General features: G+C 39.8%; 1 long non-coding RNA gene and 1 pseudogene across 4 annotated transcripts in view; one reads left to right on the forward strand and one right to left on the reverse strand.

The window, feature by feature from the left end:
• Positions 1 to 217: 217 nt before the first annotated feature.
• Gm6209 overlaps positions 218 to 17861 on the reverse strand; it is a 50631-nt gene continuing 32987 nt past the window's right edge. For all 4 annotated transcript variants that reach the window (XR_003954471.1, XR_001783827.2, XR_001783828.2 and 1 more), the window contains 3 exons: positions 13439 to 13513; positions 13140 to 13247; positions 218 to 2411 (listed from right to left, as the gene is read on the reverse strand). This is a non-coding gene — a long non-coding RNA (predicted gene 6209). The remainder of the gene's footprint in view (positions 2412 to 13139; positions 13248 to 13438; positions 13514 to 17861) is intronic.
• On the forward strand, positions 17057 to 17151 carry Gm52657 (annotated as a pseudogene).

The raw sequence follows: 17861 nt of genomic DNA on the forward strand, positions 1-17861 counted from the left end.
AAACTCTCCACTTCCTTGCTTCCTTCTTTGTTATCCTTTGTCTTCTTCTTCTTCTTCTTCTTCTTCTTCTTCTTCTTCTTCTTCTTCTTCTTCTTCTTCTTCTTCTTCTTCTTCTCCTTCTCCTCCTCTTCCTCCTCCTCCTCCTCCCCCTTCTCCCCCTCCTCCTCCTCCTCCCCCTTCTCCCCCTCCTCCTCCTCCTTCTTCTTTCCTTGCCTGGTACCCTTGGATATAGAGAACCTCCCGAGAATCTTGTGACTAAAGAAAACTGGCTCTCCCTCTCCCAACAGTGATCAAATATCAGTAGCTCCTCAGATGGTCATTGGATTTCCTGTCCACCTTTTGCAGCTCTATGCTGGGATTTTGTCTGGGTGGACTTTGGTCAGGTCTTGTACCTCCTGCTACAATCAAGGTAAATTCAGAAGTTCACTTGCCCAGCTGTTCCTGGAAACATGTTTCATTGATGTAATTAACCACCTCTGGCTCTTAGACTTTTTCTGCCCTTTGCAGGTAAGTTTCTTGATCCTTGGTGGAGAGGACAGTGATATGAGTGTCCCAAGTTGGGCTGACCATCATAGAGTCATTTTTTCTCTTCCTGTTAAAATTGTCCACACCACTCTCCAGTTATACCTACTTGATGCCCTGAGGGAGCCCTCACTGACTCTCAACCCTCATTCCTTGCTTAGTACTGATACACAAATCAGACCAACCTTGGGGACTTCCTGTTGCACATGGTTAAAATTCATGAATCTTATATTAGGGCATAATAAGGAAGTAAATTTCAGCAAGAATCTAACTTTAGGCTATAATAGGGAAGTAGGGTAAGGCAGGAATTTTAGTCTTTGGGTGGAACAGAAGAACTAGGCTTCAGGCAAGAGTTTGGGCTTGGACAAGGAAGTGGGCTCATGTATTTTAGTCATTATGACAAGCCCTTTTAAACAACTGTCATGGGAGTAATCACAGGAATTCACTTAAGGCTTTGTTAGTTCCTTATTGTACTGCTCACCCAAAATACTTGCATGTAATTAAAATGGTATAAAAAGTAGATGGGAAATACCAAATTTGCCTTCAGTCTCAGACTTGACTGGGGTCATGCTAAAAAAAATAAATAAATAAAAAATAAGTTAAAAAATTCGTTTTCTCCAGAGACAGTCTGTTACCCCTGCAGTTCATCCACCCCCGCTACCGACCACTGCCTCTGTGAGCCTCTGTTCTCTACAGAATCCTGTATCATCAGGTTCTGTCTAGCTTTCATTTTGTAGGTGAAAGTTATCAATCCTCAATTTTAGCTTTAACTCCATTGTTCCAAACTCTGTCACTTTTAATGGACTTTCAGAACATATGTAGTATTTAGGGAACAAAAACATCAAGCAATTTAGAGCTCAGTGGCATAAAACTTAATGAAACTATCAGGACGTTTGGAAGTAAATATAGCTTTCACTCCTGTCTGTCTCAATCTCCCTTTTCTAAATCTGGTTCTCTTCTTCTTCTTCTTCTTCTTCTTCTTCTTCTTCTTCTTCTTCTTCTTCTTCTTCTTCTTCTTCTTCTTCTTCTTCTTCTTCTTCTTGTTCACCTTTCCCTATCACCAAGGGCTCCTGTCCCCAGCTCTCTGAGACTGAATTAAGGTCAGTGTGAAACTGAAATTTGAGAACTGGGGACAGTTTAGTTAAATCTTCCTTTGCACTGCATTTCCTGTATTCATTTGCTTGTTCAACTAAATGGTTTTGTTTGTGTGTTGTTTTGCAATGCTAAAGATTGAATCCAGGGCCTTGTGCATGCTAAACAGACCTCCACAGCTGACGTACTCTTTTCCTGTCCTTAACTTCTGGTTTCTTCTAGCTTGTTCTGCACCAATATTACTTGAACATTTGTCTGTTTCTCTCTACATAGTCACACCTTTCAGGAAGAAAACTTAGGTTATCATGGGCAATACTGAACTGCATGCACAGGACTCAATTTAATAGTTATGGAATTTAGGACTGCTCAGATTCTTATGCTACAATTAAGGGAAACAAGACTCTGGAATGTAAGGGACTTTTCCAATGTCATACATTTGGTCACTGGAAACTACCAAATGAACCACTAACCTTTAGTTCTTTCTATGGGATGTGTCTAATTCAAATTTGAATCTTTGACATTGATATTGACAGATGACTGGTTTACATTTTAATGTATGGAGTTTTAAAGGAATTCAGCTACCACCCATGCTGGTTCCAGAGGGCTGTTATGATCAAGTGCTGTGAGGTGTGACAAGGTCAGTGACAAAACAGTCTCCGCATGCTCTTATACTCCCAGTACAAGTGTCATCTTAAGGGGAGTAACAGAAATCTGAATAAGGCGGTTCTTAGGATGCTTCCAGTATTCTTCTCAAATCTTTGAACACAGAAAATGAGTAAGTCGTTTGTTTGTGTCTTCTGAAACAAAAATAAACAAAACACAGATGCAAGAATAAATCAAGTACCATTGTGTATACTTGTATTTCACTACCAACCAGTTACACACTCAGGCAGCTCTTTTCTTTCTATCACTGAGGGCATCTGACATCCAGGGCTGTCTTCTGTTTCCTGTTCATTCACAAGAACAGTGCTGTTCAATTGTTTTTACACTTGATCTTAGCCAAAAGGCTGAGAAGCAATATATTTCATTGTTTTTAAAGGAGCAGGCACATTTCATTCACCAGAGACATGCCCTCTACTACCAAGAAGAGACAACTCCACTAGAACCCCTCTGCCATCATGTTTTAAGACATCAAGATCATGACCAACACGTGTTCAAGGTTTATTCCTTAAACACATATATTTTTAATTGTTATCTAAAGGCACTGAAAATACATACTTTGATGGGTACCACCTTATGTTTCAAGATATGTATACATTATATGATATTCAAATAGAGTTGAATATCTTTATCTCTACAAATGTCTATCGTGCTTTTATGATAACAACCTTTCTGTTTGAAATACATGGTGATTCTTGCTTGATATTCCCCTGTACAATATTATTGCAGAGGGACTAAACAGTCCATCTATTGTGCCTTACCGACTCAACAGTCAACTTTTCTTCATACTGTCTTCTCTCGGCTCCATATGCCTCAAGCTCAGATAACTACAAATCTACTTGCAATCTATACATGGCTTTTCATGACAGGTAGTAGTGTCTCTCTTTATCTGTCTTCCTTCACTTATAACAACCACCCCTTCATATTTCCATTCATATTGTTACATGTGACAAGATTCCATCTGCCATTTGGTTAGATATAATTCTATTGAAGTATGTGCAAATCCATGTATCATTTGATGGACTCATAAGATTATTTCCATTGCTTGGCTACTATGAACAATACTGCCTTGAACATGAAAGTTTGTGTTTCTCTGTAACAGGCTAATCTCTTTTGCTGTGGGTTATAATTACTGGCACTTATAGTGGTTGTGATTTTAATGCAGGGAGGAATTGATAAATCCCCACTTCTATTAATTACTTTTCTTATCACTGTGAGAAAATAGCTCACAGAAGCAGATTCGATACTAGAAGATACTGCACAGAAGCAGATTAGATTTTTGCAGACCCATGATTTCACAGCCTCTTTGGTCATCATGGGAGCAAAGATATGGCAACAACCACAGCTTATTGCACCACAGTAGTAGACAGAAACCAGAATGCAACCAGACCCTAAGGCCGCTATAATCTTCAATGACTCATTTCTATAAGCTGGAGACTAACATCCCAAAGTTTCCACAAGAACCAAGAACAGCACCACTGGCTTGGATCTATGTGCTCCAACACATGCTGCTCTGGACAAGACAATCATCTTCAACTGATAACTTGAATCAAGACTATGCAAGGGCCCTGTTAGCACTTGTCATGTTAAGTCATTTTTAATAGTAGTCATTTCTACTGGGGTATAGTATGGATTTTTCATTTCCCTGATTATTAGTGAAGTATTAGTGGTATTTTCTTTTGAGAAATATCTAGTTAAGTCTTTTGGATTTGACTTTTTTCTATTGAATTTCTGCAATTATTTTTATATCCAATGCATTAATCCCTTGAACAATGTATAGCGTGGAAGTATTATGTCAGATGCTACCAGTTGTCCACTTTAATGCATCCTTCCTTGGCTGTGTAGCAACATTTTAGTTTGATGTCATCTTTTGTAATTTTGTTTTGCTTTGTTTCTTGCAGTTTTAGAATCTTGCTCCCTAAAGGTCTTCTCCATTCTGTTTTTAGGCAACATTTCTCCTGGGTTTTGTTGTTGTTGTTGTTTTGTTTTTGTTTCTGTTTTTGTTTTGTTTTGTTTTTAAAATAGCAATGTCATAGATTCCCAGTCTAATATTTATGTCTATAATTCAGTCAAGATTGCATTTTGGAAATTGTAAAAATCTGCATTTAGTTTTATTCTGAATTAACCAAAAAAGACTTTCCATACTTTAGTGGGAAGTAGGTTGGCTGTTGACGTAGGACTTTACTTCTAAACTCTCTGTTCTGTTTTACTAACTATTTATGTGTCTTTCTTTCTTACAATATTGTGTTCTTTTGATGACCACAGCTTCATGCTATATCCTGAAGTCAAATAATATACAATAAAAATTTTGCTTTGCTTTATTTTTGCTCAAAATTGCATTAACAACTTGAGATCTCTGTGACTCAATGAAATTTTTAGGAATGTTCCCCAGTTCTTAGAAGAATATCCTCAGCATTTTGACAAGGATTGCATTTAACCTGTAGATCATTCTGAATAATATGAACATTTAAAATATCCTGAGCCTGGGGCTGGTGAGATGATTCAGTGGGTAAAGATTCTTACTACAAATCTTAGATAGGGTTTGATTTAAGGAACCCACAGGGTAGAAGGAGAGAAAAGACTCCCATAAGTTCTCTGACTCCATGGCATGTGGCATGGTATGTGAGCACATGCACACAATACAAAAAAATACAATAAAGAGATCGAGTTTTCAACTTTACAGAACACTTTGAACCTTTCATGAACATGGGATATCTTTTCACTTTCTTTTCTTTTTTTTTTTTTTTTTTTGGCATCTCTTTTTTGTTTTCCATTTTTTATTAGGTATTTAACTCATTTACATTTCCAATGCTATACCAAAAGTCCCCCATATCCACCCACCCCCACTCCCCTGCCCACCCACTCCCCCTTTTTGGCCCTGGTGTTCCCCTGTACTGGGGCATATAAAGTTTGCAAGTCCAATGGGCCTCTCTTTCCAGTGATGGCCGACTAGGCCATCTTTTGATATATATGCAGCTAGAGTCAAGAGCTCCGGGGTACTGGTTAGCTCATAATGTTGTTCCACCTATAGGGTTGCAGATCCCTTTAGCTCCTTGGCTACTTTCTCTAGCTCCTCCATTGGGAGCCCTATGATCCATCCATTAGCTGACTGTGAGCATCCACTTCTGTGTTTGCTGGGCCCCGGCATAGTCTCACAAGAGACAGCTACATCTGCGTCCTTTCAATAAAATCTTGCTAGTGTATGCAATGGTGTCAGCGTTTGGATGCTGATTATGGGGTGGATCCCTGGATATGGCAGTCTCTACATGGTCCATCCTTTCATCTCAGCTCCAAACTCCGTCTCTGTAACTCCTTCCATGGGTGTTTTGTTCCCAAATCTAAGGAGGGGCATAGTGTCCACACTTCAGTCTTCATTCTTCTTGAGTATCATGTGTTTAGCAAATTATATCTTATATCTTGGGTATCCTAGGTTTGGGGCTAATATCCACTTATCAGTGAATACATATTGTGTGAGTTTCTTTGTGAATGTGTTACCTCACTCAGGATGATGCCCTCCAGGTCCATCCATTTGGCTAGGAATTTCATAAATTCATTCTTTTTAATAGCTGAGTAGTACTCCATTGTGTAGATGTACCACATTTTCTGTATCCATTCCTCTGTTGAGGGGCATCTAGGTTCTTTCCAGCTTCTGGCTATTATAAATAAGGCTGCTATGAACATAGTGGAGCATGTGTCCTTCTTACCAGTTGGGGCATCTTCTGGATATATGCCCAGGAGAGGTATTGCTGGATCCTCCGATAGTACTATGTCCAGTTTTCTGAGGAACCGCCAGACTGATTTCCAGAGTGGTTGTACAAGCCTGCACTCCCACCAACAATGGAGGAGTGTTCCTCTTTCTCCACATCCTCGCCAGCATCTGCTGTCACCTGAATTTTTGATCTTAGCCATTCTGACTGGTGTGAGGTGGAATCTCAGGGTTGTTTTGATTTGCATTTCCCTGATGATTAAGGATGTTGAACATTTTTTCAAGTGCTTCTCTGCCATTCGGTATTCCTCAGGTGAGAATTCTTTGTTCAGTTCTGAGCCCCATTTTTTAATGGGGTTATTTGATTTTCTGAAGTCCACCTTCTTGAGTTCTTTATATATGTTGGATATTAGTCCCCTATCTGATTTAGGATAGGTAAAGATCCTTTCCCAATCTGTTGGTGGTCTTTTTGTCTTATTGACGGTGTCTTTTGCCTTGCAGAAACTTTGGAGTTTCATTAGGTCCCATTTGTCAATTCTCGATCTTACAGCACAAGCCATTGCTGTTCTATTCAGGAATTTTTCCCCTGTGCCCATATCTTCAAGGGTTTTCCCCACTTTCTCCTCTATAAGTTTCAGTGTCTCTGGTTTTATGTGAAGTTCCTTGATCCACTTAGATTTGACCTTAGTACAAGGAGATAAGTATGGATCGATTCGCATTCTTCTACACGATAACAACCAGTTGTGCCACCACCAATTGTTGAAAATGCTGTCTTTCTTCCACTGGATGGTTTTAGCTCCCTTGTCGAAGATCAAGTGACCATAGGTGTGTGGGTTCATTTCTGGGTCTTCAATTCTATTCCATTGGTCTACTTGTCTGTCTCTATACCAGTACCATGCAGTTTTTATCACAATTGCTCTGTAGTAAAGCTTTAGGTCTGGCATGGTGATTCCGCCAGAAGTTCTTTTATCCTTGAGAAGACTTTTTGCTATCCTAGGTTTTTTGTTATTCCAGACGAATTTGCAAATTGCTCCTTCCAATTCGTTGAAGAATTGAGTTGGAATTTTGATGGGGATTGCATTGAATCTGTAGATTGCTTTTGGCAAGATAGCCATTTTTACAATGTTGATCCTGCCAATCCATGAGCATCGGAGATCTTTCCATCTTCTGAGATCTTCCTTAATTTCTTTCTTCAGAGATTTGAAGTTTTTATCATACAGATCTTTCACTTCCTTAGTTAGAGTCACGCCAAGATATTTTATATTATTTGTGACTATTGAGAAGGGTGTTGTTTCCCTAATTTCTTTCTCAGCCTGTTTATTCTTTGTATAGAGAAAGGCCATTGACTTGTTTGAGTTTATTTTATATCCAGCTACTTCACCGAAGCTGTTTATCAGGTTTAGGAGTTCTCTGGTAGAATTTTTAGGGTCACTTATATATACTATCATATCATCTGCAAAAAGTGATATTTTGACTTCCTCTTTTCCAATTTGTATCCCCTTGATCTCCTTTTGTTGTCGAATTGCTCTGGCTAATACTTCAAGTACTATGTTGAAAAGGTAGGGAGAAAGTGGGCAGCCTTGTCTAGTCCCTGATTTTAGTGGGATTGCTTCCAGCTTCTCTCCATTTACTTTGATGTTGGCTACTGGTTTGCTGTAGATTGCTTTTATCATGTTTAGGTATGGGCCTTGAATTCCTGATCTTTCCAAAACTTTTATCATGAATGGGTGTTGGATCTTGTCAAATGCTTTTTCTGCATCTAACGAGATGATCATGTGGTTTTTGTCTTTGAGTTTGTTTATATAGTGGATTACATTGATGGATTTTCGTATATTAAACCATCCCTGCATCCCTGGAATAAAACCTACTTGGTCAGGATGGATGATTGCTTTAATGTGTTCTTGGATTCGGTTAGCGAGAATTTTATTGAGGATTTTTGCATCGATATTCATAAGAGAAATTGGTCTGAAGTTCTCTATCTTTGTTGGGTCTTTCTGTGGTTTAGGTATCAGAGTAATTGTGGCTTCATAAAATGAGTTAGGTAGAGTACCTTCTACTTCTATTTTGTGAAATAGTTTGTGCAGAATTGGAATTAGATCTTCTTTGAAGGTCTGGTAGAACTCTGCACTAAACCCATCTGGTCCTGGGCTTTTTTTGGTTGGGAGACTATTAATAACTGCTTCTATTTCTTTAGGTGATATGGGACTGTTTAGATGGTCAACTTGATCCTGATTCAACTTTGGTACCTGGTATCTGTCCAGAAATTTGTCCATTTCGTCCAGGTTTTCCAGTTTTGTTGAGTATAGCCTTTTGTAGAAGGATCTGATGGTGTTTTGGATTTCTTCAGGATCTGTTGTTATGTCTCCCTTTTCATTTCTGATTTTGTTAATTAGGATTTTGTCCCTGTGCCCTTTAGTGAGTCTAGCTAAGGGTTTATCTATCTTGTTGATTTTCTCAAAGAACCAACTCCTCGTTTGGTTAATTCTTTGAATAGTTCTTCTTGTTTCCACTTGGTTGATTTCACCCCTGAGTTTGATTATTTCCTGCCGTCTACTCCTCTTGGGTGAATTTGCTTCCTTTTTTTCTAGGGCTTTTAGCTGTGTTGTCAAGCTGCTAGTATGTGCTGTCTCCTGTTTCTTCTTGGAGGCACTCAGCGATATGAGTTTCCCTCTTAGAAATGCTTTCATTGTGTCCCATAGGTTTGGGTACGTTGTGGCTTCATTTTCATTAAACTCTAAAAAGTCTTTAATTTCTTTCTTTATTCCTTCCTTGACCAAGGTATCATTGAGAAGAGTGTTATTCAGTTTCCACGTGAATGTTGGCTTTCCATTATTTATGTTGTTATTGAAGATCAGTCTTAGGCCATGGTGGTCTGATAGGATACATGGGACAATTTCAATATTTTTGTATCTATTGAGGCCTGTTTTGTGACCAATTATATGGTCAATTTTGGAGAAGGTCCCGTGAGGTGCTGAGAAGAAGGTATATCCTTTTGTTTTAGGATAAAATGTTCTGTAGATATCTGTCAGGTCCATTTGTTTCATAACTTCTGTTAGTTTCACTGTGTCCCTGTTTAGTTTCTGTTTCCACGATCTGTCCTTTGAAGAAAGTGGTGTGTTGAAGTCTCCCACTATTATTGTGTGAGGTGCAATGTATGCTTTGAGCTTTACTAAAGTGTCTCTAATGAATGTGGCTGCCCTAGCATTTGGTGCGTAGATATTCAGAATTGAGAGTTCCTCTTGGAGGATTTTACCTTTGATGAGTATGAAGTGTCCCTCCTTGTCTTTTTTGATAACTTTGGGTTGGAAGTCGATTTTATCCGATATTAAAATGGCTACTCCAGCTTGTTTCTTCAGTCCATTTGCTTGGAAAATTGTTTTCCAGCCTTTCACTCTGAGGTAGTGTCTGTCTTTTTCCCTGAGAGGGGTTTCCTGTAAGCAGCAGAATGTTGGGTCCTGTTTGTGTAGCCAGTCTGTTAGTCTATGTCTTTTTATTGGGGAATTGAGTCCATTGATATTAAGAGATATTAAGGAAAAGTAATTGTTGCTCCCTTTTATTTTTGTTGTTAGAGTTGGCATTCTGTTCTTGTGGCTGTCTTCTTTTTGGTTTGTTGAATGATTACTTTCTTGGTTGTTCTAGGGCGTGATTTCCGTCCTTGTATTGCTTCTTTTCTGTTATTATCCTTTGAAGGGCTGGATTCGTGGAAAGATATTGTGTGAACTTGGTTTTGTCGTGGAATACTTTGGTTTCTCCATCTATGGTAATTGAGAGTTTGGCCGGGTATAGTAGCCTGGGCTGGCATTTGTGTTCTCTTAGTGTCTGTATAACATCTGTCCAGGCTCTTCTGGCTTTCATAGTCTCTGGTGAAAAGTCTGGTGTAATTCTGATAGGCCTTCCTTTATATGTTACTTGACCTTTCTCCCTTACTGCTTTTAATATTCTATCTTTATTTAGTGCATTTGTTGTTCTGATTATTATGTGTCTGGAGGAATTTCTTTTCTGGTCCAGTCTATTTGGAGTTCTGTATGCTTCTTGTATGATCATGGGCATCTCTTTTTTTATGTTTGGGAAGTTTTCTTCTATTATTTTGTTGAAGATATTAGCTGGCCCTTTAAGTTGAAAATCTTCATTCTCATCAATTCCTATTATCCGTAGGTTTGGTCTTCTCATTGTGTCCTGGATTACCTGGATGTTTTGAGTTAGGATCCTTTTGCATTTTGTATTTTCTTTGACTGTTGTGTCGATGTTCTCTATGGAATCTTCTGCACCTGAGATTCTCTCTTCCATTTCTTGTATTCTGTTGCTGATGCTCGCATCTATGGTTCCAGATCTCTTTCCTAGGGTTTCTATCTCCAGCGTTGCCTCGCTTTGGGTTTTCTTTATTGTGTCTACTTCCCCTTTTAGTTCTAGTATGGTTTTGTTCATTTCCATCACCTGTTTGGCTGTGTTTTCCTGCTTTTCTTTAAGAGCCTGTAACTCTTTAGCAGTGCTCTCCTGTAAATCTTTAAGTGACTTATGAAAGTCCTTCTTAATGTCCTCTATCATCATCATGAGAAATGTTTTTAAATCTGGGTCTAGATTTTCGGTTGTGTTGGGGTGCCCAGGACTAGGTGGGGTGGGAGTGCTGCGTTCTGATGATGGTGAGTGGTCTTGATTTCTGTTAGTAGGATTCTTACGTTTGCCTTTTGCCATCTGGTAATCTCTGAAGCTAGCTGTTTTAGTTGTCACTGTTAAGAGCTTCTTCTTCAGGTGACTCTGTTAGCCTCTATGAGCAGACCTGGAGGGTAGCACTCTCCTTAGTTTCAGTGGGCAGAGTATTCTCTGCAGGCAAGCTCTCTTCTTGCAAGGCAGGTACCCAGATATCTGGTGTTCGAACCAGACTCCTGGCAGAAGTTGTGTTCCACTCACTAGAGGTCTTAGGATCACGTGTGGAATCCTGTGTGGGCCCTTGCGGGTGTCAGGCGACTCAGCTGGCAAGGTAGCCTGGGGCTCGAGTGGAGTGGAAGGGGTTTGTGCCCCAGATCAAGCCCGGGTAGCCTGCTTCCCTATGTACCGCAGTCTCAAGTTCCGCGTGATTGGATTGGGGCAGGCACTGTGGTCCACTCACCAGAGGTCTTAGGGTCCCGTGGGGAGTCCCGTGTGGGCTCTTGCGGGTGTTGGGCAAGACTCTGCTGGCAAGGTAGCCCGGGGCTCGAGTCTCGAGTCGAGCGGAAGGGACTTGTGCCCCAGATCAGTCACTTTCTTTTCTTTCTTCCTTTTTTTGTTTTTTCTGTTTTGGTTTTCTTTGTTTGCCTGATTGTTCTATTTATTTTGTTTCCTATTCAATATACCACATCCAAGGTTTTCATTATAGAGATCTTTTATGTCTTTGGTTAAACTTTTTCCTCGTTAATATTTCCATATCTGTAAGGTTTCTTTCTTGATTTCAATTTTAGATAATTTGGTATTGGCATAAAGAAGTGCTGAGTTTTAGATAGTGGTTTATATCTTTTAATATGGCAAATTTATTAGTTCTAATAATTTTATTAGAATATTTCAAGTTATATGTTTCCCATAGTTTAAATATTGCCCATTGTCCCCAGATGTTCATATGATAAAGGTTTGTTTAACAGAGTGGTGCTGTGCTAGTGGTAAATATTTAGGAAATAGAGCCTAATGAGAGGTATATAGGTCACTTGAGATATGCTCTTGAAGGAAACAATTGAGGCTCAGTCTCTACATTTGTGTTTTCTGGTCCTCTGCTGTGATGTACTAGTACAGACCCGAAGAAACTGGGTTGAGCAATCCTGGACTAAAATTTCAAAATTTAGTCAACACCAGCATTAGCTTTTCCCACTGTTTATTACAATAATAGGAAACTGACTATTGTAGAGTCTTCATCTAGTCCCCTTTTACTCCCCTCTCACTTGAAGTAAGACTGGAAAGTACAGGTATCCAAAAAATCCAGTAGACTTGTCTCCCTAAAGTCATGGGGTATGTGATAACTGGTAGGAGCAAACCCAGTTTTAAATACCAACTTTGCAAGTCTATGCCTTGATTTGTAATATTTCATCATTCAAATCTGGGTCTCTGAAAATAGACAGACAGAAATTGCATTGAGGACATTGTAGCTTAAAGAGTTCTTCAACTTGGATCAGCTTAGGAAATGCAAAGGTCAACCTCTAAACAAGTGGTTTAAGAAAAGGCAAGATCTTGATTCCAGATCATTAGAACCCAGTTGGTACATCAATGTAGACTGAGAAAGTCATAATTCCTAAAAGCCCTTTTAGCTTTTAAAACCTAATTGTCTACAGGCCTCCTATGTTTCAGATGACCACAGAGATTTCCTCCATCTTTGCAAACAGAAACAGGACAATATGATGCAATTCAATAAATTTCTTCACATGTTATTCGATCTCTTTCCTTTGTTTGAACTGGTGCATCATGCTTACTATTTTAATAGTAACACAAAAGCCCTTTAGGAAGCTAAACCTCCATTGAAGGTTTTCTTTTACTGTCTTCACTGCCCTGACACTGTGCATGTCTCTGCTCTCTTCATTTAACAACAGCTCCTACATTCTTGAGAATACAGTTTAAACATGTCTGAGTATCAGAACAGGCCCACTACAGCTTGCCTTGTTCATCCTCACCATCATCTTCTGTATGAGATGTTCATCTTTCTTTCAATATACAATCTCATGAAATAACAGAGGTACAATTTTCTCTCCGATTATTTCTCTGTGCTGTTCATTAGACTCGAATTTAGATTCCTTATTAGCCGTAATAGTCACACTTAATCAGGTGACCCAAATACAGGGCATGGCCCTGGTGGGGAATGAAATGGATGGTGTCACTACTTGCCTGTAAAAGTGGGTGAGTCAACAGGCCCTGAGGACTTGGCTAGAAGGCAGCCTTGGCTTCCCAGAGCCCACAGGTTTCCCAGCTCTGAGAAACACATTCCATAACCCTCTTTTTATTTCAATCCAAACATCTACAAACTTGTTACAGTAGAAATGATGACCACAGGGATCTAGATAATTATATCTTGGATTTACAGGGCACTTTTCTGTGGAGCTCGGAATTTGTCCATGGCTCTAAGACTTCCCATCAACTCCCTTCCCTGAGTCCCATAATCTAAACAGCAGAGATTATAACTCTAGTTAAGACATCTAAGTGTTACCTTAGATAGAGTCCTGGAACACTCTCCCCGAAACTGACTCTAGGAGGGATGAATAGCAAGCTGGCACTGGGCTCTGGCTCCTGTAGTGGTTGCAATGTAGTTTGCTCTCTGCTTGAGTAAAGTGTTAAGACATGTGTCAAGTATTGTTAGAGAGGGTGTTCAGCAACTGTCAGCCCCCAAATAATTACAGACCACAGGCTTCTCAGATGTGTGCCCACTTTTCTGAGGGCTGAAACTGCATTCCACCAGTGTTCAGTCAGCACTACAGAGCAGGAGTGTGAGAGATGGCCCTCGCTTACCTGAGGCTAATAATTACACTGTGGCTCTTCTCCACCATGGACACATCCAAATGGTTTGTATTGTCGATTGAAAGCCTTAGAGGAAAAGACAGGATTCAGTACAGATTAAGGTCACCATATACTTCCTCATTCCCCTCTCCCCTCTCTCATTCTCTCTCTCTCTCTCTCTCTCTCTCTCTCTCTCTCTCTCTCTCTCTCTCTCTCTCTCTCTCTCTCTCATGTGTGTACACATGCATTTATCTGTGTGCATATGCTTGTGTGTTGGATCAACAACTTACAGTAGCTTTAAGTTAAGATAGGAAAGGAAAAATGCCATAAACATGACTCCAGTCAAAATCATCTTTCCATACTGTGTGTGGCTCAAGCATGAAAGGATGTCCTTGATGGAGTAACACAGATGGCTACTGGGGTTATCTGCATCATGTGGATCACAGACATCTTTGCTGCACTGATTTCAATCCACTGTTTGAAAATGAACACTCAGAAAACTACACATCCAGAGTGTTCGCTGACAATTCTTAAATATTGCCTTTGTTTAGAAGGGGTTGGTCTTCATGTGGCTAAGAGGCCATCATTTCAGCCCAGCGAAGCTGCTTCTGAAGAAGAGAAAACAAAAGTCTCTTGAAGATTAACGCTTCTGCCTGTGTTCATTAAATTTTTTTTTCAAGGGCACAACCATGCTGTTTCTTGCACTGTCACAATCTAAGAAGAGCAAGTATCAGCTTTACGTGAGAGAAATGAATCATGGGACAGAGTTCTGTTCTCCAGACTGCCCCAAATTTGTCCAGCCTCCCTCTGTGCTCCCGCTCATTCTATTGATATTCAGCTCCCCCAGAGACTTCTATGAGTTCAATCTAAACCTTGCAGCAAATATGAAAACACATGAAGAGGTCAGACCTTTTGCCCCACCCACTGGCATGTTTTGATTAGCATGCAAGAACATTGTGAAATAGCATTTGGGGGTTCTCTGGAATACTTCTTTAGACAAATGCAGTGTCCAGGGCATTGTAGTTTCCCAATGTTCATTTCTGCTGTGGCCCAGGCCCGTGTATAGGAAAACAAAGCTGTCCTTTTGTAGCTTCCTGCCAGCATCCCTAATGAGACTTTTCTTTGTTAATCTCAGATTCCTTTAAGTGGCTTTAAAAAAAATACTGTATTGGGCTTACAGCTGTGTGGCTTTGGTGCTGTGATTCTTTCTTATAAGCTTTGTCTAAAGGCAATCCATTTGATCAAAGAGTTCTACCCTCTGACTTCATCTTTTATCATTCCCCAGTCAGAGTTAGGATATGGATGTGATCCTGCAGTTATTTTATTTAACATAAAAATGATTTCATTTTCCTGCCAGAAGCTGGCCTTACTGATCATGTTGCTCACTACCTAAAAGCCTGGAGAATCATGGCTTTTACATAACTTCCAGTAGTGGGAAATGGCAGATCATCCTAATTAAGGAGAAACATGGACAGGGCGAAAGACTACAACATCGAACAGGAAAAAGAGCAACTCCACTGAAGTCATTATTTCCATAGTCTGAGAGACAGAGAAACTGTCAAGGCAGCAGGAAGTGCTTTCAAGGGCAGACTCTGCTCCAAGACTATATGCAGCCACATGCACTTGGTCTCCTGCTCTCATTCTTCAGTTTAAGTGAGGATTTCAATTTAATCCAGTACCGCAATACCAGCAGCTCAGTAGAAAACATTGTGAATTCAGGAGGGGAAATCATCTTACTACTGCAGTCACCACATTTGGGTTCAGAAGGTCTGAATATATTTCCCCCCTAGGCATTCTTTCTTCTTTTTCCAAATTTCAAACCACCAGTCAGTTATCTTCTAGTTGAAAACGTAAGAGTTGATATAGAAAAGGGCAGTGCTGCAGTGCCCTGGCTGCTTTAGATGCAGCCTCATGTGTTAACTAGAGTTTCTAACTGTTACCAAATGGTTAGAAAGCATCAATTACAGTCCCAAGTCATGAGCACCCTCTGGTACCATGGCCTGAGTGCTAACTTGGAATGTAGGCATCTGAAAAATACATTATCAGCAAACTGGTACTGTGTTATATATGCCCTGACCATAATAGATATTTTATGTACTTTGTGTAGGCTTAAAATAAATAAATAAAAGAACAACAACTGAACCAGTCTCTAGAACTACACAAACACAACCTTGGCATCAGATGGACATACATGTATAAACCCATGAAGAAACAGCACTGCCTGATGAGGAGTTCATCTTATTCACCAACTGAGTGGCCTCCAACTGCAGTGAGGAGCTGAGCAGCCCACATCTAAAAGCAGCTATGAAAAAGCTCTGCCCAACAGAAATCTAACCAGGAGAACCGCTCACCCTGACTTATTACATAAATACCCTTTAAAATCAGGAAACTTCAGAGAATTGTAGAATCTAAAAGATTTATCTGAAAGGGGACTACTTTTCCTTCAATGGAATAGGGGTAAGATCTGAGTTTTTGTTTTCACCAGAAAGAAATACAGAAATAATTTCAATGTAGTGGTTGTTGCCTATCAGCCTCTCTCTCTCTCTCTCTCTCTCTCTCTCTCTCTCTCTCTCTCTCTCTCTCTCTCTCTCTCTCCCTCCCTCCCTCCCTCCCTCCTCCCCTTCCCCCATCTCTTTCCCTCTCGCGCCCCTCTCTCTGTATCTCTGTTTGTCTCTCTCTCTTTGTGTGTGTGTGTGTGTTTGTGTGTGTGTGATGGGTGTCAGTATATATATTTGTGTCTGCCTGTGAGTTTCATTTACTATCACCACAGTAAAGTAAAGATAAAACCTTTTTAGATGAAGAAAATGGCAATACACACACTCAGTCATGGTTTTTATTAATATTTTACTTACCATTTGGGGGAAAGTTTATCAATTTCTCTTCTAAAGTAGTTTAAATGTATAAGCCTATATAAAACTGCCCATAAAAGGATATTTTGTCCTAATTCTAGGAATAAATAAATTGAAATGTACAAAGCTGGAATAATTTTTCCAAGTCAACACGGCAAAACTATAAGGACAAGATTGAGACCCAATCCCTTCTACAAGGACATAATAACCTAGCAGCTCAGCTATGATAAGCTTTGCTGGCTCGAAATCTTAACAGTTCTAATTTATAGGTCAAGTGAAATAGAGTCGTCTGCTAAATCACCACTAGCTATGCAATACCCCAGAGCTGACAGCATTCACTAGGGAAATGACCACATTTGAAGCATGAAATCTACTACTATGTATTTGGAGTCTAGTCCTGGTATACTGGAGGAAGTATTGCATTCATTTATGTCTACTTTAGTACAACAGATAAGTGGTTTGACCATATGACTTCCCTGAACTCATAAGCAAGAAACTTCATAACAATGCGAACGTTGATTTTGTGTAGGTGAATACAGTCTTAGATCACATTTCTTCATAATTGAAGTTGGACATAATTCTAAAGTTTATTTGCCTTACCTATTGAATTTTTTGTTTGTTTGGTTTGTTGGTTTGGTTTTGGTTTTAGTCAGAATTGCTTCCAGTTTGAAAACTCCATGAGCCTTGAAACTTTCGTCAGACCAGATCATATGGGTTCTGGGGTTTTGATAATGATTGGCCCAGGAAAATCTTGAGATATCTTGAGACACAGACAAAAGATGTATTGTCTAAAAGAAGTTAGCATGCCCATTAACAAAGATAGAAGGGGCCCTGGAGCCTAAAACATGAATCAAGGGTTGCCACTTATTTTTTTTTTAATGAGAGGTGAAAGATACACAAAGGAGCCTTTAATAATGTTTTCAAACATGATCTTTTTGTTTCCAGAGGCCCTTACAGGTTTTCAAAGTAACCTGATTAACCATGCTTAATGCACAAGCTAAAGCAAGCCTATGTGACATTTTACTGGGTATATGAGGAATCTGGGTACTGGAGAACATATCAAATATCAGTGTGTACCCTGTACTTTCCAGTGTCCTCTATAGGTATCAGACCATTTGACTGTAACCAGATATAAACCTCTCTCCTGCCAGGCCCCTATATTTAGTCGTATTCTAAACCCAGACTCCCCCCCCCACTTGTATATCTGGAAGTGCAGGTCTCTGAAATAGTAAAGTCTAGTAATAAAAAGAGTTTCTGCTCTCTCAGTAGCTACTGAGAGGGAAAGTTATGGTTATTATGTGAAAGGCTCACATGTAAGAAGAGTGGCTAATCATGGGGAGCTTGTATAATCTTTAGGAAGAAGAGCTCAGCTGGAGGAAGTGGATCACTGGGAACTGGGTCATGAGAGTTAGACTCTCTCCTCCTTGTCCCCTGAGTTCTCTCTGCCGTTTGGTGGGTAACAGACGAAAAGAGCAGATGCCCACGTTTCTGTCATCATTGCTATGGCTCCCTACTGCCAAGCCTTCTTATAGCCTAAAAGGCTATAGCTTTAACTATCAGTCACAATAAACTGTTTTTCCCTGAAA

This window comes from Mus musculus, chromosome 3, assembly GCF_000001635.26.
Source record: "Mus musculus strain C57BL/6J chromosome 3, GRCm38.p6 C57BL/6J".
Taxonomy (NCBI): domain Eukaryota; kingdom Metazoa; phylum Chordata; class Mammalia; order Rodentia; family Muridae; genus Mus; species Mus musculus.